At 46.7% G+C, this 7,397-nt stretch overlaps 1 long non-coding RNA gene across 1 annotated transcript; it reads left to right on the plus strand.

Moving 5' to 3' along the window:
* Window positions 1–265: 265 nt before the first annotated feature.
* LOC123382602 lies at window positions 266–3,221 on the plus strand. Its single transcript, XR_006591201.1, has 3 exons — window positions 266–690; window positions 1,057–1,174; window positions 1,765–3,221. It is a non-coding gene; the product is annotated as an uncharacterized LOC123382602 (long non-coding RNA).
* The last annotated feature ends 4,176 nt before the right edge of the window (window positions 3,222–7,397 follow it).

The following is a 7,397-nucleotide window of genomic DNA, read 5'->3' on the forward strand; positions in this document are numbered from 1 at the left end:
GACCAGTTGCATCAGCCTCACCTAGGAACTTGTGGAAATGCTAATTCTCAGGCCCCACTCTACCTGCTGAAGTTTGAGAACTGCTGCCGTGGGGCAAGGACACTGACTCTGAGGACTCCCCCTGTGTGTTACTTTTACTTTTCATAGCAATCCTGTGAGACAGAGGAATTGTATTCTACCCGACAGAGGACGAAACTACAGCTCAGAGGGGTCACCTCACTCTAGTTCCCTCCACTGGGCAGGTCTGGAGTAGTTTGGACCACTCTCAGGTTTGTGCACCTTGTAAGCTTGGTGCTTCCCAAATTATTGCCTCCTTTCCTCCCACAGCCCTTCCTAGCGCTTCATTAGCGCTTCATTCATCAGGCCACTTGTCAAGGTCTGAGCAAACAAAGGCAACGGGATGTGAGCGTGAGGTGAGGCAGGAAGATGACAATAGTTCTCTGAAGGAGAACAGGGCACAGTCTCTACCCTTCCCCATGAACTGCCTGGTGCCACTGCTGATAACAGCACTGTGTTTATTTACTTCCTCCTGTTTTCTATCCAGAGGACGGGGGCCCAGAGAGGGTTTCTCCTGCCCTGGTTGGGGGCAGGCAGGCAGTGAGCCCTCCAGGAATTAGGACCCAGCTGGGAAGGGAAGACTCACCCGTGTGAAGCAAGGAGAGGGAGGCCACAAAGTCAATGCTGAAACAGGTGGGGATGACATCTCCCACTTACTGGGTGCTGGGTGTTTTGCTTATTTGCTGTGTTCTTGATGCTTTGACAGGTGGAGCCTCACTGACCAGGGAGAGACTGCCCCTCTCAGTGCTGGCCAGTTCCTAGAGATGGCAAAGACTTGCCCAGGAGCACACCTTTCATATGCAAACCAACCAGTCCAGAGCCCAGTCCAGAGCCCGTACTCCAAACCACCTCTTCCATCTGGCTCTTCTGCTCCAGGAGGGCAATATTCCTCCAGCCCATTCTCCCCAGGGCAGCCCCTAATCTGCAGAATCCGCTGAAATTATTCCCACTGGCCAATCTTAAACCAGCTTAACCTGCTTTGCCTTGTCTTTTCCACAGACACTAGATAAAGGCTCCTGCCCGTGTTTTCCCTTCACTTCCTCTGCTTCCTGCCCGACCTTGGTGTCTCCCGATGCAGCCCTGCATGAGATTCCATGCCTCTGGGATCTAGGGATCAGTGAGTATAAATTCTTACCTCATGACAGTAATTTCTGTGTCTTTGTGTCTTACCATATCTGATTCAAACAAATCCAAATAAAATTATATATATATATGTATATATATACACATGTATATATATATATATGTATATATATATTAAATGTTTATTTATTTTTGAAAGAAGGAGAGAGAGGGCCAGCAGGGGAGGGGCAGAGAGAGAGGGAGACACAGAATCTGAAGCAGGCTCCAGGCTCTGAGCTGTCAGCACAGAGCCGGAAGCAGGGCTCGAACTCAGGAACCGCGAGATCATGTTGGCAGCTTAACCATCTGAGCCACCCAGGCGCCCCTGAAATTACATTTTAAAGTAGGAGTTAACTCTCCCCGTAGGCAGGGTCTGTTATGGTCCTCATTTTACAAGAGGAAACTGAGGTCCTGAGTAAGGTTGTGACATCACTTAAGGTCACATTGCCACTGAATACCTGCTGTGGTGTTGGGTCTGTGCCTCTGCTCCCCCCACTTCCCCATGCAGTGACAACCGTCAACAGTCCTCTGGGCCACATCAGCACCCAAGGGTTCCCTTTTCTGTGTTGTCTTCCTGCTACACAGGGACATGCTTGAGGACTGACCGGGGCATGGAGCTTTGGGTCCTTGGCACCTGGCATAGTGCACGGGGCAGTCAGTGCCGACTGGTGTGAATGGAAAGAACACAGAGGTGGGTGTCAGGTGATGACGATCCATGTAGCTTTCCAGTCAGTGTGCAGTGTTTTCTGTCTTACCCCATTCTGTCCTCCCTCAGACCCTCTAAGGGAGGTAGCTGTTATCCCCACTTTACAGGTGAGAAGACTGAGGCTCGGGGAAGGGAAGGCATTTGCCCAGCAGTCTGACCCAGGGGCTGCCTTCTGTGGAGTCTGCCACTGTCACATTCACAAGTTTCATTTGTCATGTGACCGAGACTTCCTCACCTGTCAGCCTCCTCCTCATGGCCGCTGGCTGCATTCCAGCTCCTGATCAATGTGGCAAATGCCAACAGAGCCTCTCAGAGGTGAGAGCAGAGGGCTGAGGACTGGGAGGCACCAGCTGACTCCTGACCTTGCTGTCCTCCCAGCTTGAGGGAGGAGGAAGGATACTCTCAGAGGTGACCCTTGTCGCCCTTCCCCTCTGTGTCACAAACAGCTCTCCAGAAGCCCCGATTCATAGCATTTGCCAGTTTCCATGGTGCAAGAACTCCCACAGTATGGAGTTAGCTACCTCTGTGTGGACCAAATGTTTGCATCCCCACTGGACCCCCCAAATTCCCATGTTGAAGCCCTAAGCACCAGTAGGGCTGTATTCAGAGGTGGGGCCCCTAAGGAAATAACCAAGGTTAATGAGTCATGGGGGTGGAGGGCTGATCCTATAGGACTAGTGTCCTTACAGAAAGTGACATCAGAGTGCTGCTGTCTCTGTCTCCACACGCACCTGCTGAGGGAAGGCCTTGTGAACACATAGCAGGATGGCGCCGCCTACAAGCTACAGGCGGTGACCTCAGGACACAACCTACCCTGCCAAACCTTGATCTTGGACTTCCCGCACTCCAGAACTGAGAGAAATTCCTGCTATTTAAGTCACCCGGTCTGTGGCATTTCATCATGGCAGCCCGAGCAGACTAATACGACTCCCGATGTGAAGTCACTGAATTTGAGCCAAGAAGAAATGCACAGCAGCAGGTGCTTCTACGTTATTCCCACCATGCAGATGCAACAGCATAAATAACGTCAAGAGCATAGATAATAGTAATACGTGGTAAACTATGTAGGCAGAGACGAGCTTTCTTCCTTTTTAATATAATTTATTGTAAGGTTGTATTTTTCTTTTTTTTTAGGTTTATGTATGTATGTATTTATTTATTTACAGTGCTGGGGGGGGGAGGGGCAGAGAGAGAGGGAGAGAGAGAGAATCTCATTAGGCTCCACACAGTTAGCAGTGTGGAACCCCATACGGGGCTCAAACTCATGAATTTTGAGATCATGACCTGAGTGGAAACCATGAGTTGGAGGCGTAACTGACTGAGCTCCTCAGGTGCCCCAGGTTATATTTTTTTCTTGATTAAAAATTAAGGAAACATTTTTAAATGTTTATTTTTGAGAGAGAGAGAGAGAGAGCACGAGTGGAAGAGGGGCAGAGAGAGAGAGAGGGGGACACAGAATCCAAAGCAGGCTCCAGGCTCTGAGCTGTTAGCACAGAGCCTGACTCAGGGCTCAAACTCATGAACTGTGAGATCATGACCTGGGCCAAAGTTGGCGGCTTAAGTGACTGAGCCACCCAGGCACCCCTTGATTAAAAATGTTTTATTGTGTTAATGCATACTTAACAAAAACTTACCATTTTAGCCATTTTTAAGTATACAGTTCAGTGGCATTAGGTACATTTATACTGTTGTACACATATTTAATATTTAACAGTGGCTGTGTTGAGAAAGGGCTCACAACATTCCCCCAAATTAACAATCAGCTCCAGTACGTTTCCCTCTGTGGGATCCCCTTTATCCATGGTCATCAGGTGGCTTAGCAAATTCAGAAGAAAAAGCCAGGAAATGCTTTTGTTGATGTGCATTTCACAGAATTCAAATTTAAGGTGAATTATCATGGACACATAGTCCTCCTCCTTTTTTTCCTTCCTTTATTTAAAATATGTTTTTAGTGGCCTGAGCTGAGCACATTCTTACAAGGCCTGAGCTGGCCAACGGATCTCAGCTGAGGTGACACTTTGGTTCATGTCGGCCTCAAACTTCACGTCATTCACTGCATGTCACTGGCCCCTGGTACTGATGTGTTTTTGGTTTGAAAGAGCATCTATTCCCTCACAACTCTGGAGGCCAGAAGTCCAAAGTCAAGGTGTAGACGGGTTGTGCCCCCTCTGAAGGCTCTAGGGAAGGATCCTTCCCGCCTCTCCCAGTTTCTGGAGCTCAAAGCAGGCTCAGGGTCCTGGGCCCGTTGAGGCACCACGCAGTCTCTCCCTCCCATGTCTGCCTTCCAGCATGACGATTGGCTTCCCTATATTCCCTGTTCAGATGCAGAGTGGCTGCTGGCCCTGGTGGCCCTGGTCTTTCACTGGAGCATAATTACTGTGATAAAGTGGTTACCAGTGCATCTTGGACAACACAAGCTGGGATGACGGTGAGACCCAGGAGACCTGAGAGAGGGAGTTTGCATCTGAGAAGAGTGAGTGTGGGTGGTGACCCCCATAAGAACCCCAGGTGGAAGAGGCTTCTTCAGAGTCCAGGGGTGATAGCTGCAATCTGGGTTTCCAGGCACACAGCCTGCCACTGGCCTTTATTAACCTGTGGTCTCTGTAGAAACTTAATTATTCAGGGCCAGCAAGAGGCAATGTTTCTCCATACAAACTGGTGGATTTTGTTTCCAAAGGCGGAGAAGGGGGAGCATCTCTCTGCTTGCTGGATAAGATGCTGTCTGATTCATGACTTGCTTCATAAAGCCAATTTTGGGCGGGGAAGTCACCAAATCAGGTGGTGTTACTTAGAGTTAGGCTTCCTGTAGCAAAGCCGGGCACAAGCCCTCCTGTAGGACCGAGGGGCCTGTCCCCCCTGCCCCCCGCCCTCCCTGGACGGAGCACTGGTCACTCCCTGCTCTTCCCGGAGTGATGGATTGACATGGGAGCAGGGGCAGGATCCTGATCCGGGGAGGGAGGAGAGTGAGGTCACGTGGGTGCGTCTCCAGTCCTGGGGGGCATCATGGGTGCACCCCACAGGGCTGTGGCCAGGTTCACTGTGGGCTGGCTTCCTTACTTTTGGATGGTGGGTTTGCTTCTATCACTTGTGAGACCCCGGCCAGAGCACAGCCAGAGCACTGTTCCTCATGTCCAAATATTTAAGTTATCATAATCTGCCAAATTATTGTCTCTCTGCCCTGAGAAGTATACCTTCATAATACAAAACTGAGAAATGTGTTTTTATACAGATGAAAGTTAGCAAAACAAAGACAACTGAATTGATCGTTATTACAGGAGCCTGCATGTTCTATTTTGGCTTGGCAATATTTGCAGAACTTTTAAAGACACGTGCAATTCTGTATTATATATATTTGTATTGTATATTTATTGCAATTTATTTTGTATATTGAAATTTATTGAAATTTATTTTTTCTTTCAGTAAAATCGCTAAATACGTTATAATCAATATTTCCAGATAATTTATTTTCTATCAGCAGCGATGCCAAATTAGACAACGTATCTTTGTCTATGAACAGAAATGTCATTGGGAAAGTCTATTAGACGACTAAACCAAGAAACACCCTTTTTAATTTTTTAATTGAAATATAACTGATGTTAGCATTGTATTAGCTTCAGGTATACAACATAATGATTTGATATTTGTATTATTGAAATGATTACTGCCATAGGTCTAGTTGACACCCGTCACCAACACAGCTACAAAATTTTGTTTCTTGCCATAAGAAGTTTTAAGAGCTACTCTTAGCAGCGTTCATATATACAATACAGTATTATTAACTGTAGTCACCATGCTGTACATTATATCCCAGGACTTATTTATTTTCTAGCTGGAAGTTTGTGCCTTTTGACCCCCTTCACCCATTTTGCCCCCCTGCCCACCTCTGGCAACCACCACTCTGTTCTCCCTACCTAGGAGTTTCTTTGTTTATTTCAGATTCCATATATAAGGAAGATCATTTGGCATTTATCTTTCTCTATCTGACATATTTCATTAAGCATGATGCCTTCAAAATCCAACCATATTGTTGGATCCACCCAAAGAAATGGCAGGATTTCTTTCTTTTTTTGGCTAATATTCCATTGTGTATATGGTGCCACACTTGGGTCCTTGGACCCAGGTATGGTAGAAATGAGGATGGACCCCAAATTTAAAGGTACAGACAAGGCTTTATTGGGGCAAGAGCTGCAGGAGAAGGGAGACAAAGTCATGACTAAGGTGTCATACTGGCTCTCCAGACAATAGCCAGGGAGTTTTAAAGGGGCTGAGGTGGGAAAAAGGAATGTTGCTTAAGCAAGTAGGGGTGGGGAAGCCCAGGAAAGTGGGGGCACAGGTACATTTGACAGAACATGCTTCTTCATGCACAGGACGTTTCATTTGCATGTTAAGTCTCTACCTCTGGGCATGTTTTTTAGCATTAAGATGAGAAAAGTTGGTGAAAGGTCAATTTTGGTGACCATCCCATCTGGGATCAGTTGGAACCAGTCTGGGTTTCCTCCTTGATTCTTGCTCTGCCCTTCAGGGAAAGGGATATGAGCCCAGAGGGAGTGCCCTGGGTGTCCAGGGGCTTGTTCCAATCCTTGACTGTTTCATAAATACCGCATTTTCTTTATCCATCCATCCATTGGTGGACACTTAGGTTGCTTCCATATCTTGGCTATTATAAATAATGCTGTAGTCAGTGAACGTGGGGGTACAGATACATTTTTGAGTTAGTGTTTTCCTTTCCTTCAGATAAATATACAGAATAGAATTGCTGGATCATATCAGTAATGTCTTCTTTGACTGAAGTTTGACTTTTGTCATTCTTTTAGAAAATCAACTGTATTTCCCGAGTTATTTGAAATATTTGTTGCCTTCCTAGTGGACTGCAGGGCTTGTACTTGACCAAGGGCCCCAGCTGTTATCCTCTGACATCCCTCACAGTGAGGCCACTCTTCCTATGGGGCTGCTGCCAGCCAACAGCTGAGCACGGCAGGGATACTGAGGCTGGCCCCTTCCTGGGAGAAACAGGACTCCTCTGATGGTCAACTGTGATTCAAGAACTTCTCACTGGTCTTGCCAAAATTTCCTTAGACTGCACGATGGTCTAGCATGCTTCTACCCAACCTTCCTTCCCTCCATCCTTTACTCCAGGTCAACCTTGCATCAGGTCTGAAGGCTCTCCCAGCCTTACCTGGCTTCCTCTGCATTATCTCTCATAGGTGTTTCCACTAAACATATTTGCACTTCTAATCCTATCTTGACACCTGCTTCTTGTAGGACCTGAACTGGCCAAGGGGCACACACACCAAATTAATGTCCATTAGAATCTCAGAATAAACCCATCAGATATATCTTGAGTAAATAAAAATAATAATAAAAGGAAGAGGTATAGAATTTTGTTTTTATGCATTGAGAAATTGTTGGGAATATATGTATTTCAACAGTGATTTTCTCCCAGCCATGGGATTCTAGGTGATTTTTATTTTTATTGTTATTTTTTTTTGGTACCTTTTCAAGTTTTCTACAA

The sequence above is a fragment of the Felis catus genome, chromosome E3 (genome assembly GCF_018350175.1).
Source record: "Felis catus isolate Fca126 chromosome E3, F.catus_Fca126_mat1.0, whole genome shotgun sequence".
Classification (NCBI taxonomy): domain Eukaryota; kingdom Metazoa; phylum Chordata; class Mammalia; order Carnivora; family Felidae; genus Felis; species Felis catus.